General features: G+C 41.8%; 1 protein-coding gene across 2 annotated transcripts in view; it reads right to left on the reverse strand.

The window, feature by feature from the left end:
• Positions 1-19,592, reverse strand: part of CYB5R4 (cytochrome b5 reductase 4) — a 142,554-nt gene that overhangs the window by 102,409 nt on the left and 20,553 nt on the right. The window lies entirely within an intron of this gene.

The raw sequence follows: 19,592 nt of genomic DNA on the forward strand, positions 1-19,592 counted from the left end.
ATTCCTCCAACCATACACATCAAATGGTAGCTGGTAGGTACATTGTATCTTTTCAACCCTACAAACACTACATCATGTCACCTCCAACTCAAGAATATCTTTCAAATCCAATCCTTACTTAATTGGTAGTCATGTTCTCATCATCTTTTTCTTGGACTACTACACGTTCACTTCTCTGGTATCCCTGATACCCCTCTAACATCCCAACAATCCATAACCCATTGATCCTGGGTGTTAACCAATTAGATTCTTGCCGGATATGATCCCCTAACTTGAATCCGATCGTCACCACCCCCGTGACTTAATCAGGGGGCGGCGATAGACTCCCAGCTGTCATAGTGACCTATGTTAGAAACCCAGGCCTGTTGTTCAGTCTGATTTTGCAGCGTCTGCTAAAGGAAGTGGTGCAATATTGCAGTACATGGTAGAAGCGAATTGATCAATAGGTAAGATATATATATTATATATATGATAGAAATAGATATAGATATACATACACACACTGTTGGTACCCTTCGTTTAATGAAAGAAAATCCCACAATCGTAACACAAATATCTTTTGCCAAAAGTAAAAATTAATTAAAATTCTATGAAAATGAACAAATGTATAGCAGACATTGCTTTTCATCCATGCTTCAAATAAATTAAAAAAAAAATTAAAACTCATTAAAAAACAGGCCGGGACAGAAATGACCTAATATTTAGTTGCAGAACATTTTGATGCAATCACTGCCATCAAACGATTTCTGTAACTGTAGATGAGACTTACAAGGAAACTTCACTAGTTGTCTGGGGCTTTGAAGGGTGCTTTTTACAGACGGAATGTTTCAGCTCCTTCCAAATATGCTTAACCCCTTAAAGGAAACCTACCACCCCAATTCTACCTATAAAGGTATATCGGGTGGTAGGTGGATGAATGGGACGTGAGGATAGCCCTTTTTTGGGATAATCCTCACGTCCCGGCTATCTTTTAGAAAACTTTAATGCTTGCATATGTAAATTCTTTTATGCGGCTAGTGGGGCGTGGAGTAGCCGGACATGAGGCTACTGGCGCGGCTGCTCCACGACCCAGTAGCCTCGTTCCTCCGCCTACCATTTAATCTTCGTCGCGCAGCCCTCGTCCGAGTCCCCCGGCATTTGCGGCCTTCTGCGCATGCGCAGTAGCTTCGGCCCGACGGAGCCGCGGCCACACAGCCGAAACCCTGCGTTCTGCGCATGCGCAGAAATCTGGGGACTAGGACGAGGGCGCGCAGCTACGAGGAGCTGCGCGCCGAAGATTAAATGGTAGGCGGAGGAACAAGGCTTCCGGGGCGTGGAGTGGCCGCGACGGTAGCCTCAAGTCCGGCTACTCCACGCCCCAGTAGTCGCATAAATTTTTTTTTACATATGCAAGCATTAAAGTTTTTTAAAAGATAGCCGGGACGTGAGGATTAGCCCAAAAAGGGCTATCCTCACGTCCCATTCATCCACCTACCACCCGATCTACCTTTATAGGTAGAATCGGGGTGGTAAGTGCCCTTTAAGGACGCAGGGTATTTTCGCTCATTTCTCGCTCTCCATCTTCAAAAATCCATAACTTTTTCATTTTTCCGTGTACAGAGCTGTGTGATGGCTTATTTTCGGCGTAACAAATTTTACTTTCCTGTGATGTTATTTATTATAAGCCGAAAAAAAAATGTGGAAAAATTGAAAAGAAACATGTGTGCGTCACGTTCTTGTGGGCTCAGTTTTTACGACTTTCACTCTGCTGAGTTTTTACGTCTTTCACACCTCTACTTTATTCTTTGATCGCGGTACCAATACCAATTTTATACAGGTTTTATTGCGTTTTAATACATTTTCAAAAATTAAATGAATGTGTACGCTAATAACTTTTTCAAACTTTGGTGTATGGAGCTGTGTGATATGTCATTTTTTGCAAAATGAGCCGATTTTTTCATTGCTATCATTTTGGGGACCGTGCAACATTTTGATAATTTTTTATTACATTTTTTATGTCATGTAAAAAGGTGTAAAAGTCACGTTTTGGACATTTGTGCGCCATTTGCCGTTCCGAAGGTCACTGTCGGCCGTAACCGTTTTTATATTTTGATATATTTTGATACTGTTTATTATGTTTTATATCAGTTCTAGGGAAAGGGGGCGATTTGAATTTTTAATATTTTATACATTTTTTACTTTTTTTTTTTTTTTTTTTACTATTTCTTTGACCATCTAGGGTACATTAACCCTAGATGGTCAGATTGTTCCTACCACATACTGCAATACAACTGTATCGCAGTATATGGCATTTCTGCTCACTGTACCATGGCTACCGATCGCCGTCGCCCCCCCGATGACGTTCGGGGGAGAAACGATCGTAGGTAAGATGGCGGCGCCCATGCACCATGCTTTCAGTGCCGGTGGCAAAGAAAAGGTTGACACCGGCGATCGGTGCAAGCACCAACCGCGGGTGTTAGCGATGGGTCTTTGCTGCAATATGCACGAAAAGCCCATCTTTGTACGAAGAGGGTTCAGCCTGTGAGCCCTCTTCATACACCCTTCATAGCTTCGTGGCGGATATATCTGCCACGGAGCGTGAAGGGGTTAATAGGATATACGACAGGGCACCTCGGAATAGCCTAATGTTTTCCTTTTATCATTCTGGGGTGTTTTTAGCTGTGTGTTTTGGGTCATTATATTGTTGCAATACCCGTGACCTGCGACTGAGACTAAGCTTTCTAACGCCGGGCAGCACAGTTCTCTCTAGAATCCCCTGATAGTCCTGAGATTTCATTGTACCCTGCACAGATTCAAGACACCCTGAGCCAGATGCAGCAAAGCAGCTGTAGAACATAAAAGAGCCTCCGCCATGTCCTCGACTGTCCCTCCATCACAGCAGGGACAGTGTTCTTTTCAAGATATGCTTACTTTTTCGGTCTGTGAACATAGATCTGATGTGCTAAAAAGTTAAAATTTTGTCTCACTTGTCCATAGAATATTCTCACAGAAGTTTTGTGACTTGTCAACATGAAGTTTTGAGAATTCCAGTCTTGCTTTTTTATAATTTGCAATGGCGCCCTCCCTGACCCTTTCCCATTATACCCTTAGCGTCACAGCATTTTTTGTTCATGCTTCCTACATACAAAAATCTATAACTTTTTCATTTTTTCATGTACAGAGATGTGTGAGGGCTTATTTTCTGCGTAACAAATTTTACTTCTCAGTGACGATATTTAAAAAAATTCCAAATTTGGTGAAATTGGAGAGTTTTGCATTACTTTCTTTTGAGCTCAGTTTTTACGACTTGCACTGTGCGCTCTAAATGATATGTCTACTTTATATAGGTTTTATTGTGTTTTAATAAATTTTCAAAAAGGAAAACATGTGCACGGAAAAAATAATTTATTCATACTTCGGTGTAACACGTCATTTTTTGAGAGAAGAGATGACATTTTCAGTGCTACCATTTTGAGGACTGTGCGATCTTTTGATCAGTCTTGAAATTATGTTCAAGCAAAATGGTGAAAAGGGACGCTTCAGTTGCTATTTTCCGTTATGATGTTCACCGCCGGAAATAATCGTTATTATATTTTAATAGATCGCCATTTTGGGATGCGGCAATACCTAACATGTTTGTGATTTTTACTGTTTATTTAGTTTTATATCAGTTCTAGGGAAAGGGGGAGTGATTTTATTTTTTAGGTCTTTTTTATTCTTTATTATTATTCTTTATTTTTTTTTTTTTTTTTTTTTGAGACCCTCTAGGGTACTTTAACCCTAGATGGTCTGATCATTCCTACCACATACTGCAATACTACTGTATTGCAATACAATACAAAGAACCGAGGCCGTCATGGCAACTGATCACCGCTCCCCAATGACGTCCCAGGGAGTGACAATCTCAACATAAATGGTGGAGCCCATGTCCGCTGTCTTTTAACCCCTAGGGGACTCAGCATCTTTTGGCCTAAAGGACGCGGCCCCATTTTTCAAATCTGGCCTGTGTCACTATAAGTGGTTATAGCGTGGGAACGCTATGAGATATCCAGGGGATTTTGAGATTGTTTTCTCGTGACACATTGTACTTCAAATTAGTTTAAAAATTTGGATGAAATCTTTTGCGTTTAGTTATGAAAAAAAACAAAATTTGGCAAAAATTTTGAAAAATTCTTTATTTTCAACGTTCTAAATTCTCTACTTTTGATGCAGATAGTCAAAGCACCCAAATAAATTCATAACTTACATTTCCCAAATGTCTGCTTTATGTTGGCATGGTTTTTTAAGATTCTACATATTTTACTAGAATGTTATGAGGCTCAGAATTTGGGTGCCATTTTTCAAATTTTTTGTAAAATCGCCAAAACCCGTAGTTAGATGGACCTGCTCAACTTCTAATTGACACTGAGAGGCCTAAATAATAGCGAGACTTATAAATTACCCCATTGTGGAAACTACACCCCTCAACGTATGAAAAACTACTTTTAAGAAGTTTGTTAACCCTTTACGTGTTTTATAGGGGTTAAAACAAAACGGAGGTGGAGTCTGTAAATTGTAATATTTTTTCACAATACACTCATTTTGGGTGGAAAATTAAACATTTAAAATGGATTAAATTAAAAAAGGCTCCACAAAGTTTGATACCCAATTTCTCCCGAGTACACGGATACCCCATATGTGCTGGTAACCTGCTGTATGGGCGCACGGCCGGGCATAGAAGGGAAGGAGGCGCCATCCAAATCAGATTTGCTATGTCACATTGTACAGGCTATAATTTTTTTCTTTTTTTTAATGAGGACCTATAGGGGCTTATTTCTTTTGCCACATGAGATGCACTTTTCTGGTACGTAATTTTGGGGCATCTACAGCTAATTGGTGAGATTTAATTAACTCTTTGTTGGTGGAGGAAATGAAAATCATCAATTTTTAGGAAAATTTTTATGTGGTTTTTTTTTGGCCGTTAACCATACCATAAAAATAGTATATTATTTTTATTCTATGGGTCACCACGATTATGAAAATACTTCATTTATATATATTTTTTATTTTTTACCATTTTTACTGAATAAAAAGTAATTTGGCAAAATTGTTGTTAATTTTAGCATCAACGTCTTTCATATGTATAACTTTTTTATTTTTCACCTCACAAATCTGTTTAAGGGCTTATTTTTTGCAAGAATGATAGCTCTTTTTAGTGGTCTTATTTTAGATTGCGTAACTTTTTAAAATCACTTTTTTTAGAGCATTTTTAAAGGGCATTAATAAAAAATCATCTCTTTCAGAGAGAGTTTTTTTAGGTTGTTTTTTACGGGGTTCACTTTGCGGATCTAATAACAATTCTGTTTTATTATACAGATTGTTACGGACGCAGGGATACCAAATATGTGGGGGTTTTGTGTATTTTATTCAATTGTACTGAATAAAAACTAATTTGGAGAAAATCTTATTCATTTTAGCATCACCATCTTTTTATATGCATAACTTTTTTATTTTTTGGCTGACAAATTTTGTTAGAGGCTTATTTTTTGCGAGAAGAGTTGTTCTTTTTAGTGGGCTTATTTTAGAGTGCATAAAATGTTTTAAATCACTTTTTAGAGCATTTTTTATAGGGTATTAATTAAAAATTATCTTTTTTCGGAACGTTTTTTGCGTTTTTTTCCTCCGGCGTTTACCGTGCGGGTCCAGTAACAATTCTGTTTTATTATGCAGATTGTTACGGAGGCGGAAATACCAAATATGCAGGGTTTTTTTGTGTTTTTATGTTTTTTATACTTTATTAAGTTTTTTATTGGAAAGTGACATTTTAGGGGCTTATATTTTATGTATTTATTTTTTATTTATTATAATGTGTAGTGTTAACTGTTTTTGCATTTTTTTTACTAATACTTTTTTTTACTGATACATATCATTCTGGTACCATCACTTCTGTCCAGGCCTGTTTTATGAGTTTTATTTTTTTTATTATGTTGAAGCATGGTTGAAAAGCAATGTCTGCTTTTCATTTGTTCATTTTCATAGAAATTTTATTGATTTTTACTTTTTTCAGATTCAAGTTATTTCTGTGAACATTGTGAGTTTTTCTTTCATCATAGGACATCTACCACCAGGACCAGGGATTATAAACCAAGCACACTGACATGCATGTGCTTGCCCCCTCTGGCAGGATCTGATCTTCTTTTAGATTCTTATGCCCTGGTTTAAAAAAAAAGTCTTTAAAAATATGCAAAATGAGCCTGAGCCATTAACACCTTATTTAAAGCCTTTTTTTTCTTTAAAACAAGGGCATAAGAAGCTAAATGAAGAGCAGATCCTGCCAGAGGGGGCACATACTAGTATGTCAGTGTGCTTTGTTTACAATCCTTCTTCCTGGTGGTAGATGTCCTTTAACCCCTTAACGCTCTGCGCCGTAGCTCTACGGCGCAGAGGTATAAGGGATGTATGAAGAGGGCTCACGGGCTGAGTCCTCTTCATACAAAGGTGGGGGTTTTTGCATTTTGCAGAAAACCCCCACCGCTAATAAGCTAATAACCCTCTCAACGCCGCCGGCAAAGTCGCCGGCGGCGTTTAAAAGACGGCGGCGATCGGTTACCATGGTAGCCTCGGGTCTTCTTTTGACACGAGGCTACATGGCTTATGCAGGTTCGTTACAATGAGCCAGTGGCTCATTGTAATGTATGACCTGCAAAAATGCCATATATTGCAATACTGTAGTATTGCAGTATATGGTAGGAGTGATCTGACCATCTAGGGTTAATGTACCCTAGATGGTCTAAAAAATAGTGAAAAAAAAAAAAAAAGAAAAAAAAAAGTTTAAAAAATAAAAAAAATTAATAAAATATTAAAAGTTCAAATCACCACCCTTTCCCCAGAACGGATATTAAACATAATAAAAAGTAAAAATCACAAACATATTAGGTATCGCCGCGTCCCAAAATGCCTGATCTATCAAAATATAAAACCGATTACGGGCGGCGGTGACCTCCGAGGCGGGAAATGGCGCCCAAATGTCCGAAATGCGACTTTTACACCTTTTTACATAACATAAAAAATGAAATAAAAAATGATCAAAATGTCACACAGACCTCAAAATGGTAGCAATGAAAACGTCGCCTCATTTCGCAAAAAATGACCCCTCACACATCTCCGTGCGCCAAGGTATGAAAAATTAGCGTCAGAAGATGGCAAAAAAATTTTTTTCTTTTTTGTACACATTCGTTTAATTTTTGAAAATGTATTAAAACACAATAAAACCTATATAAATTTGGTATCACGATCGCACCGAACCAAAGAATAAAGTAGGCGTGTTATTTGGAACGAAGAGTGAAAGTCGTAAAAACTGAGCCCACAAGAACGTGACGTTTTTTTAAAAAATTTTTCCACATTTGGAATTTTTTTTCAGCTTCGCAGTATACGACATGTTAAAATAAATAACATTACGGGAAAGTAAAATTTGTTACGCACAAAATAAGCCCTCACACAGGTCTGTACACGTAAAAATGAAAAAGTTATGGATTTTTGAAGTTGGAGAGCGAGAAATGAGCCGAAAAACCCTGTGTCCTTAAGGGGTTAAACAAGGGGTACCAAAAAATCTGTCCACATGCAGCGAATAAAGACCAATAGAGCAGCACTCACCAAACAGATCTTCTTTATTTCTTGTCAGTCATAGAACATTTATTCCATTTTTGTGTCCAGTTTACCTCCCTGTTCTTTCACTGACATAAAATAAAGAAGATCTGTTTGGTAAGTGCCGATGTATTGGTCTTTATTCACTTCATTTAGATGTTTCTTCATTTCAAGTTGAGCATAACGTTTTTCTTCTCAAGTACCCGATTTGCCGAATTTGTCCAAGCCATTTGATACTGTTGTAGCATGGGGTAGTGCCAACCTACTACTAACCTACTATATATCTGTTTCACTATTTTTGAGTTTGAATTACGGTATGTCCACATTTACACTCACCGGCCACTTTATTAGGTACACCATGCTAGTAACGGGTTGGACTCCCTTTTGCCTTCAGAACTGCCTCAATTCTTCGTGGCAAAGATTCAACAAGGTGCTGGAAGCATTCTTCAGAGATTTTGGTCCATACTGACATGATGGCATCACACAGTTGCCGCAGATTTGTCGGCTGCACATCCATGATGCGAATCTCCCGTTCCACCACATCCCAAAGATGCTCTATTGGATTGAGATCTGGTGACTGTGGAGGCCATTTGAGTACAGTGAACTCATTGTCATGTTCAAGAAACCAGTCAGAAATGATTCCAGCTTTATGACATGGCGCATTATCCTGCTGAAAGTAGCCATCAGATGTTGGGTACATTGTGGTCATAAAGGAATGGACATGGTCAGCAACAATACTCAGGTAGGCTGTGGCGTTGCAACGATGCTCAATTGGTACCAAGGGGCCCAAAGAGTGCCAAGATCCATGCTTTCATGTTGTTGACGCCAATTTCTGACCCTACCATCCGAATGTCGCAGCAGAAATCGAGACTCATTAGACCAGGCAACGTTTTTCCAATCTTCTACTGTCCAATTTCGATGAGCTTGTGCAAATTGTAGCCTCAGTTTCCTGTTCTTAGCTGAAAGGAGTGGCATCCGGTGTGGTCTTCTGCTGCTGTAGCCCATCTGCCTCAAAGTTCGACGTACTGGACATTCAGAGATGCTCTTCTGCCTACCTTGGTTGTAATGGGTGGCGATTTGAGTCACTGTTGCCTTTCTATCAGCTCGAACCAGTCTGCCCATTCTCCTCTGACCTCTGGCATCAACAAGGCATTTCCGCCCACAGAACTGCCGCTCACTGGATGTTTTTTCTTTTTCGGACCATTCTCTGTAAACCCTAGAGATGGTTGTGCGTGAAAATCCCAGTAGATCAGCAGTTTCTGAAATACTCAGACCAGCCCTTCTGGCACCAACAACCATGCCACGTTCAAAGGCACTTAAATCACCTTTCTTCCCCATACTGATGCCGGTTTGAACTGCAGGAGATTGTCTTGACCATGTCTACATGCCTAAATGCACCGAGTTGCCGCCATGTGATTGGCTGATTAGAAATTAAGTGTTAACGAGCAGTTGTACAGGTGTACCTAATAAAGTGGCCGGTGAGTGTATATGTCGGTGTTGGGAGACCGTGAGTATATACATGGTGTCTGTATTGGGGCACAGTGAGTTGATATACGCACACAGTGTAAGTATTAAGTCTGTTGGGGCACACAGGGCAAATTTAGGGGGAAATTTATCATATGCTGGTCAATCATGCACCGATGTATGATAAAGCCCCACCTTTACAACAGATACAACATGAGGTTTAGACCTCATTATGTATCCGCCAGCTGTGCTGCACTGGGGCGGGTTGGACCTGGCGTACTTTTCAGTAAAAACTTGTGAATATTCAACGGTGAATGTCTGCAGATTTTTAAAAAATGTGCAGGAACAGAGAAGGAACGTACCATGCCATCCCACTCCGCCAGTAGCTGTGTCCCTTCATGCCCCCTCCTCGCCCACATGGAATGAAGGTGGCGCTGTGCACAACAAATTCTGATTATTTCAGTGCTTGTGTTTGCACGTGTTTCCTCCGGTTTCCTCCCACACTCCAAAAAACATACTGGTTGGTTGATTAGATTGTGAGCCCCATGGGGACAGGGACTGATCTGGCAAGCATTTATTTTCGTATCACCATCTTTTTGGAGACATAACTTTTACATTTTTTGGTTGACAGAGCTGGTTTTGGACTTATTTTTGAGTGTTGAGTTGTCCTTTTCCGTGGTACCATTTTGGCGCACATAACTTTTTCTGATCACTTTTTGGAACATTTTCTGAATGGATTTTATGAAAAATTTACATTTTTGACAAGTTTTTTTTTATTTAGTTTTTACAGCGTTTACCAAACGGATCCAATAATGTTACGGATTTATTGCACAGATTGTTATGGATGCAGCTATACCAAATATGTGGGGGGTTTTTCATGAACTGCGTTTGCTCTGATGCTCTGATCGCTTTTTAGAGCTCTAATTCCTATAAAACACTGTAATACAGATCTAGTACAGAAGACCCTTAATAATAATAATAATAATAATAATAATTCTTTATTTATATAGCGCACACAGATTACGCAGCGCTGCACAAAGCATTTTCAAATTGGTCCCTGTCCCCATGGGGCTCACAATCTAAACAGCCTAACAGTATGTTTTAGGAGTGTGGGAGGAAACCGGAGTACCCGGAGGAAACCCACGCAAACACAGAGAGAGCATACAAACTCTTTGCAGATGTTGACCTGGGTGAGATTCGAACCCAGGACTCCAGTGCTGCAAGGCAGAAGTGCTACTCACTCAGCCACCGTGCCGGCGCAGTCAGCGTCACCATAGCGTGTAAGGGGGTTAACGCCCACGATCGGGGGAATCTCCGATCGTGGGTGTTAACAGCGGGTGTCAGCTATAATATACAGCCTACACCCGAAGCTTCAGAAACTGGACGTAGTACTACGCAATGATGCGGCAAGTCCTTGCTGCTCATGACGTAGTACTAAGTCCAATGTCAGAAAGGGGTTAAATGGTACCACTAAAAAAAATACAAATTTGTCAACACAGATAACAAGCCCTCACACATCTCTGTAAACTGAAAAATAAAAAAGTGAAAGTTCTAAATGCACTATCCTTTCTATCTGACAACAACTCCACATGCGCTCAGGTCCTTTTTACCAGCAACAGGTAACTCCATAAGCCACAGGTGGTTATGTTGAGCAAGTGACTAGATACATGCTCCCATCAAACCACAATTGAATTGAGCAATTATGTCAAAAAATAAATAGCTGGATATCAATTTATCCCTTCCTCTAAATGGTTTGTCTGAATTGCCCATGCAGAGAAATACGAAAGGATGGTATAATAATTCCTATTGTACCAAAATAAAGCACTGTTATTACCTGTAATGGGGCCCTTTGTAGAATTATTGTTAACATGTTATAAGGATTTCTTTTCAGGTTACATAAATTCTGCTCTAATTAATGTGTCTTGTGGATGTAGAAAGGAAAAATGTTTATTTCATCTTAACTCTAGATTCCTTGGCCTTATAGCTACCACACTCTTAGGATAAGTGATAGATGGCAGATTAAGGCAACCAAGAGCAATGGGCTATATAGAGTTTACAGGCCACCCCATCAGAGTCCAATTTTTAAAAATAAAATAAAGTCGCTACTCCTGTTGTACACATTCATTTAAAATTCAATCTATAGTATATTCCTATATGTGGTTATCTTCTTATATTTGTCACCAAGGCCTACTTCCTTTTAAAAAATCAACGTTTAGAATTATGCTAATGAGCCTTCAATGCTTCTGTGTTGGTTCCCAGAGCCCCTCCATGTTGCAGATTCACAGGCTATTACAGTGTGCAAGGAGCACTTCCCCCTCCCACTGTGGAATGAAACTTCCTCTATTGAAGTGAGATTACATCATTAAGAGGGAGGGGGAGTGCCAAGAAGGAGCAGAGGGGCAGGACGAGACAGTGTAGCAGCCTGTAAACCTGCAGCACAGAGGGGCTTTGGTAACTGCCCAAGTAGCCTTTCAGGCTCATTAGTATTATGTTAAAAGTTGATTTTAGAATCAAGGAAGCCATAGATAAAAAAAGATAAGACAATTACCACAGCCACAGTGCCTGGATCTATGAGTAAATGTCCCTGGTTTATCATGATTTTGATGGTAGATTTCCTTTAAATACAGCAACCCCCTACACCTTAAAGAAACAAATACAATTATTTAGGTTATTGGCAGCACAGACCAGCCAATGGTGAGCCCAAATAGACAATTTAATTTCTATTTTCAATTTTTCACACAGTAATGTATGATATCTAAAGTATTATAATGAAAAGATTCAAAATTAACAGATTAAACTTTGCATAAAATAAGTTATCATATTTTTCGGGCTATAAAGATGCTTCTTACTATTGGACGCAGAGCAGATCTAGGCTACATTCACACTAACGTATGGGGGACGTATATACGACCGATGTATATACGGCCGATATACGTCCCCCATAGGCAGCAATGGGCGCACGGCCCCCTACGGGAGCGGTACGGTGCCGCACACGTGCGGCACCGTACCGTTCCATACCCGGGAAAAAAGATAGGACCTGCCCTATCTTTTCCCGTAATACGGCGCCGTGCGCCATAGGTTGCTGTGGAGAGGGGCGGGGGTGAGCTGCGCTCCTCCTCCTCTCCCCGTGCACTGCCGTTGCCCACTACGGTACTGTACGGGCGGGCAACGGCAGTGTGAATATAGCCTTAGGCTTCCAAAAAAGGAAAAATATAATAATAATTCCTTTATTCATATAGCACACAGAGATTACGCAGCACTGAACAAAGCATGTCAAACTGGTCCCCGTCCCCATGGGGCTCACAATCTAATCAACCTACCAGTATGTTTTGGAGTGTGGGAGGAAACCGGAGGACCTGGAGGAAACCCCCGCAAACACGGAGAGAACATACAAATATATTTTACACCAATAAAATATCCCTGTTGGTCGCACTAAAGCACAGCACACACACCTCTGCTCCATCCATACATTTACATACACAGCTCTGCTACATACATACATTTTCACACAAACAGAAATAGGAACACACTCACCACTGCTGCATACACTGCGCACTACCATACACACTGGAGAAGTACTCTACACACAGTACTCTTTCGCCACCCCCCTCCTATTTCTCTCCCCTGCACCATGGGAGGTCTCTCTGACCAGAGCTAGAGGTGATGCTGAGAGAAAGTAAGCCTGAAGGTACAGACTGCCATTGCGTTTGATTTGTGTGTAGTAGCTAGAAAGGTTAAAAGCTACTGTAATAGCTAGTGCCCAGATGGGCAGGTCTTTTAGTTGTTTCTTGTTTTTGTTTCACACATTGAGCCTCTATATATGTGGCCTACAATTAATCTTCTAATAAAGACTGGAAGAAGCACCAGTTTGGAAATACAAGTCTGCTTGTGTGTCTCTGTAAACTGTATTTGCTCTCACCAGTGAGCTGAACCCCTACAATATATTTATTACACAAAATCTTTCTTCAGCTGGAAAAAAATATGGAAATAAAAAAGGAAAAATATATCTGGTGGTCACACACACATCTTGGAACCCACTGAACTATACCTACACAAGCAGGGGTGAACCTAGCCTTTCTGCCTCCTGAGGCGAGCTAAAGAATGACGCCCCCCCCCCCACTCCATATATGTAGTATATCAAGGAGTTTCAGGACCAGACCCAAATCATATTGGTTTAATTTGAAAATAAAGCAATGTAAAATACATAGAGTGTGCCACCATGTACTATATAATAGTGAGCTACCATAAAGAACAAAATACATACAACAATCCGCCATATACCATATAATACATACAGTGTGCCGCCATATACCATATAATACATACAGCGTGCTGCAATATACAATATAATACATACAGTGTGCCGCCATATACCATATAACACATACAGCGTGCCCCCATATAACACATACAGAATGCCACCATATACCATATAATACATACAGCGTGCCACCATATACCATATAATACATACATTGTGCCGCCATGTAAAATATACTATATGGAGGCACGCCGTGTGTATTATATACTAAATGGAGGCACGCTGTATGTATAATATGGTATATGGCAGTATGCGGTGTGTATTTTATATTAAATACAGCGTGCCGCCATAAAGTATACAATACATACAAATGCTAGTAACGGGTTGGACCCCTTTTGCCTTCAGAACTGCCTCAATTCTTCGTGGCATAGATTCAACAAGGTGCTGGAAGCATTCCTCAGAGATTTTGGTCCATATTGACATGATGGCATCCCACAGTTGCCGCATATTTGTCGGCTGCACATCCATGATGCGAATCTCCCGTTCCACCACATCCCAAAGATGCTCTATTGGATTGAGATCTGGTGACTGTGGAGGCCATTTGAGTACAGTGAACTCATTGTCATGTTCAAGAAACCAGTCTGAGATGATGCCAGCTTTATGACATGGCGCATTATCCTGCTGAAAGTAGCCATCAGATGTTGGGTACATTGTGGTCATAAAGAGATGGACATGGTCAGCAACAATACTCAGGTAGGCTGTGGCGTTGCAACGATGCTCAATTGGTACCAAGGGGCCCAAAGAGTGCCAAGAAAATATTCCCCACACCATGACACCACCAGCCTGAACCGTTGATACAAGGCAGGATGGATCCATGCTTTCATGTTGTTAACGCCAAATTCTGTCGCAGCAGAAATCGAGACTCATCAGACCAGGCAACATTTTTCCAATCTTCTACTGTCCAATTTCGATAAACTTGTGGAAATTGTAGCCTCAGTTTCCTGTTCTTAGCTGAAAGGAGTGGCACCCGGTGTGGTCTTCTGCTGCTGTAGCCCATCTGCCTCAAAGTTCGACGTACTGTGCGTTCAGAGATGCTCTTCTGCCTACCTTGGTTGTAACTGGTGGCGATTTGAGTCACTGTTGCCTTTCTATCAGCTCGAACCAGTCTGCCCATTCTCCTCTGGCATCAACAAGGAATTTCCGCCCACAGAACTGCCGCTCACTAGATGTTTTTTCTTTTTCGGACCATTCTCTGTAAACCCTAGAGATGGTTGTGTGTGAAAATCCCAGTAGATCAGCAGTTTCTGAAATACTCAGACCAGCCCTTCTGGCACCAACAACCATGCCACGTTCAAAGGCACTCAAATCACCTTTCTTCCCCATACTGATGCTCGGTTTGAACTGCAGGAGATTGTCTTGACCATGCCTACATGCCTAAAGGCACTGAGTTGCCGCCATGTGATTGGCTGAATAGAAATTAAGTGTTAACGAGCAGTTGGACAGGTGTACCTAATAAAGTGGCCGGTGAGTGTATGTATATATATACACTATATATATTGACCGGTGAGTGTATGGTGTCATGGTGTGGGGAATATTTTCTTGGCACTCTTTGGGCCTCTTGGTACCAATTGAGCATTTTGTTGCAACGCCACAGCCTACCTGAGTATTGTTGCTGACCATGTCCATCCCTTTATGACCACAATGCACCCAACATCTGATGGCTACTTTCAGCAGGATAATGCGCCATGTCATAAAGCTGGAATGATCTCAGACTGGTTTCTTGAACATGACAATGAGTTCACTGTACTCAAATGGCCTCCACAGTCACCAGATCTCAATCCAATAGAGCATCTTTGGGATGTGGTGGAACGGGAGATTCGCATCATGGATGTGCAGCCGACAAATCTGCGGCAACTGTATGATGCCATCATGTCAATATGCACCAAAATCTCTGAGGAATGCTTCCAGCACCTTGTTGAATCTATGCCACGAAGAATTGAGGCAGTTCTGAAGGCAAAAGGGGGTCCAACCCGTTACTAGCATGGTGTACCTAATAAAGTGGCCGGTGAGTGTACACACAGTACACACACTCATAGAGCAGGTACACATATATACAGCATATACACTCATATAGCATGCATATACCCACACACTCACCACACACATACAGTATACATACACACACACACTGTACAGTATATACATGTATACAAAGATGCATCTAAATATATAGTAGCTACATACTTACCATAATCGTTGAGGCGGGCCGCGGCCGGGAGGGGGGGGGAAGAGCTGGGACCGCGGGGGCGGGAAGGATCGGCGCTGACAACTTTTGTAGCAGAGAGCGGAAAGCAGCAGGGTGGGGAGAGCGGAGGTGAGCTGAGGTATGTGGAGGGCAAGAGTGTCGGAACTAAGTGCTGGACGGAGCTCTGGAGTGCTGGTGGGCCAGAAGCACGGTGCCGGCTGGGAGCATGGTGCCACACGGAGGGCTGCAACAGTCCCGTTCGGTGGGCAGGTGTTCAATGCAGGCGGGGGTCGGGTGCACGGTGCCTGCGCCGGCAGGAAACTCGATGCCGCCCCCTCGTCGAGCAGGAGGCGTGCCGCCTCAGGCGAGATGCTCAACTCGCCTCATGGCAGGTGCGCCCCTGTATACAGGGATCTGGACTTCCTTGCAAAGAGATCACAAGGTCGCTTCCTCTAGTGGTGGTCCCAGTATAGATAGCAACTGACGCCGGCAAGTGGTACCAAGGGGTGAGGCAGAGTGGGTAGTCAGTCGGTCCTGAGTTAAGGTAGGCAGCATACAAGCAGAAACTAAAATAGGCAGATGGTTGTGGCAGGCACCACAGGTTCGGAATAAAGGGGGCATGTTCAGATACCAGGGAACACGGAGCAGAGTCAGAGAAAGAGCCGGGGTCACACACAGGACGACAAGCAGAATTAGATACCATACAGCAAGTAAAAACAAACAACCTTGCTTAGGGGCGGGTTGAGAAGTATGCTAGGCAATAAGGCTGGAGAAGCACCCTGAATGGTTGGGAGGCCCCAAGCTGCTTCATGAAGAAAGAAGCTCCGCCCACACCCTAAGGGAGCTGAAGGTAAGCCTGCAATGGGTAGGACCAGGGGCGCACCTGCCATGAGGCGAGTTGAGATTCACGCCTCAGGCGGCGCGCCTCCTGCTGGAGACAGGGGGGCGGCGTCGGGCTCCCGCCACGTTCACCTTCCGCCGGCCTGCACATAACTCCACTCTTAAGATCCTCATGACTGCCAGCCATCATAGGTACCTGCACTTCCATCCACCGGCGGGCACAAGTACCTGACCGCCGGCTGGCACATCACATGACCGAGTCCGCTCCAGGATACTCCTCCCCGCTCCCGCTGTCCGCTCCCAGTTATCTACTGTGTGTGTGTGTATGTATGTATGTATGTATGTATGTATTTATAGATGTGTGTGTATATTTGCTTAATATACTGTTTATATATGTGTATTTGCTGTATGTATATTCAGTATGTGTGTAGATGTTGTATATACTATATGTGTGTGAATATATACTTTTATGCAGTTTTGGTGATATTTATCAGGGCTTCTGCGCCATGTCAATTTTAATTTTATACTACATGGCGGTACGCCGTATGCATTTAACACTACATGGCGGTACGCCGTATGCATTTAACACTACATGGCGGTACGCCGAATGCATTTAACACTACATGGCGGCACGCTGTATGCATTTTACACTACATGGCGGCACGCTGTATGCATTTTACACTACATGGTGGCACGCTGTATGCATCTTACACTACATGGCGGCACGCTGTATGCATTTTACACTACATGGCGGCACGCTGTATGCATTTTACACTACATGGCGGCACGCTGTATGCATTTTACACTACATGGCGGCACGCTGTATGCATTTTACACTACATGGCGGCACGCTGTATGCATTTTACACTACATGGCGGCACGCTGTATGCATTTTACACTACATGGCGGCACGCTGTATGCATTTTACACTACATGGCGGCACGCTGTTTCTAATTTTTACGCTGCATCTGATATATTACATATATAGGGGGGGGCATCGCTCTATGGCTGGTCTCAGGCAGCAGAAAGGCTTGGTACACCGCTGGGTGGGACCCATTGCTACACAGAGAGCTATGCTACACTCTTTCACCCAGCTCTGTCATAAAACCCAGTTCCATGCAAGTCCACCCTCCAACGCACACCATTAGACTTCAACCATTTATAATGACTAACCCTCCTCCCAGAGGTCGCACTAACATTTTTCCAGAAGGATAATAATACTCCTCTTACCATTTTTGAGAAGTAATTTCAGCCGAGGAGGAGTATGAAATTTTTCAGTAATACAAATATATAACTCTAAGTCTTGTATAGTGTTAATAGACTATTGTTCCGTAAGACTATATTTGTACTTATTGTAATGTCTTATTTTATTTGTAAATACCTCCTATGATATGTAAAGTGCTACGGAATATGATTGCGTTATATAAATATGATTATTATTATTATTATTTCTTTATAGAAGAAAATTGTTACAGCCCCTGTTTTTGTAGCTAGTTGAGATAATTATAGTAATATCTGGGTTCAACGTCTCCATGGGGCGGAACTCCATTGTTGGTGAGGCCGCAAGCTGCGATCCTGCGCTGAAAGTGCTAGCAGCCAAGCACCCGGCCAGCAGAAAACCTGCAAGCGTACATAGTGTAAAAAAAGTATGGATTCACAGGGCTTGTCAGCACATGGAGAGGAAGCAGCCATTGCAGTTATGAGGTGATCTCAAGGGATAGCAAGGAAATTAGTGTATATAGGTAATAAAGATAAAAGGCAAAGTTATTTTACATCCCAAGAGCTATTGATGTGTGGTAAAAACCATAACAGTTACTCTTTCAGCTGTTTATTTTCTATGTATGACAATTTCCTCAGTATAATCATTTCCTCCTCCAGTTCCACAGCAAGCAGCCCTACAGCTACTCACATGTATAGGATGTATATGGTGACTACCTGGCAGCTTCCATCATTCTACATGTAGTTGTAAAGCACAGCCAGCTAATCCTATCTATTCAAAGTCTCTGCTGAGAAACACATGACCGATGATGTTATCTAAGGTCCTTGTATGTTACAGTTGGGGAGAATGCAAGAAGGAGAGCAGTACTCTTCCCTCTGCTTTTTGAGAGATCGAGGGAAGCAGTCTCTGAGTGCTTCTCCCATCTCTATTACAGCAGTAAGGGGGGTCTGGCCGTGCTGGATCTTCCAGATCTTCAGACTATAAGACACAGGCAATTTGTAGCCCACTAAAGAGGACCTGTCAACCCCTGAAAATACCCCCACCAAATATGTTCGCCCTAATCCTAACCCCAGCCCCTTTATATGTATTAAATTTTTATTAAAATTGCCGGGGATCAATGCCGATGTATGCAGTAAGGAAGTTTCAGAGGTTTCGGGTAACTAAGGATCTTGTACGTAACCCGGGGACTGCCTGTATTCTAGAGCACAGAAGAAAAATGTAAATGAGATAATTCTAAGGGTGCAGTCACCCATTCCCCTAGTGTTGCGTTTGATAATGCAACACTAATACAGGCGGTCCAAGGGTTAAGTACAAAATAGGTTCTGTAGGTTTGTTTTTAAGTTGAGTTTGGATGTAAGTCGTTACTGTATATTTTATAATTGTAACCCCAGAAAATAATTTTTTGGTCTCTGTGACAATTGGATTTTAAAAATGTTGGGTTGTCATAAGGATAAACAATAAAGCTTCATTATAGACGCCTGTGATAACTGTTATAGCTGATTATTGTAGCCTAAGGCTAAAGTACAGTAAATTACCAATTACCAGATGTCCGTTTGTAACTAGGGGTCATCTGTAAGTCGGGTGTTCTTAAGTAGGGGACCGCCTGTACATAGGCGGCAGTTATTGGCCCAATTGCATATGCGTTTCCAGTTAAACGCATCCAATCCGTAACCAGCACCCGGTGTCTTGCATGTAAACAATACAAGACAACGGGTGCTGGTTTCCAATTGTATGTGTTCCACTAGAAATGCATATGCAATTGGGCCGAGCAACGCCACCCGTGCGCTATTGTTGCGTTAAGAAACGCAACACTAGCGGCACGTGTAACTGCACCCTCAAAAACTGATCAAAATTAGAAAACACCTTCAGATACCAGCAAGTTATTGGTGTTAATTTCCTTAATTATTTGGTAAACCCTGTTTAAATTAAAACCTAACTTTCCAGTTTTCAATGACCGAATC

This window comes from Engystomops pustulosus, chromosome 3 (assembly GCF_040894005.1).
Source record: "Engystomops pustulosus chromosome 3, aEngPut4.maternal, whole genome shotgun sequence".
In the NCBI taxonomy this organism is placed as follows: Eukaryota; Metazoa; Chordata; class Amphibia; order Anura; family Leptodactylidae; genus Engystomops; species Engystomops pustulosus.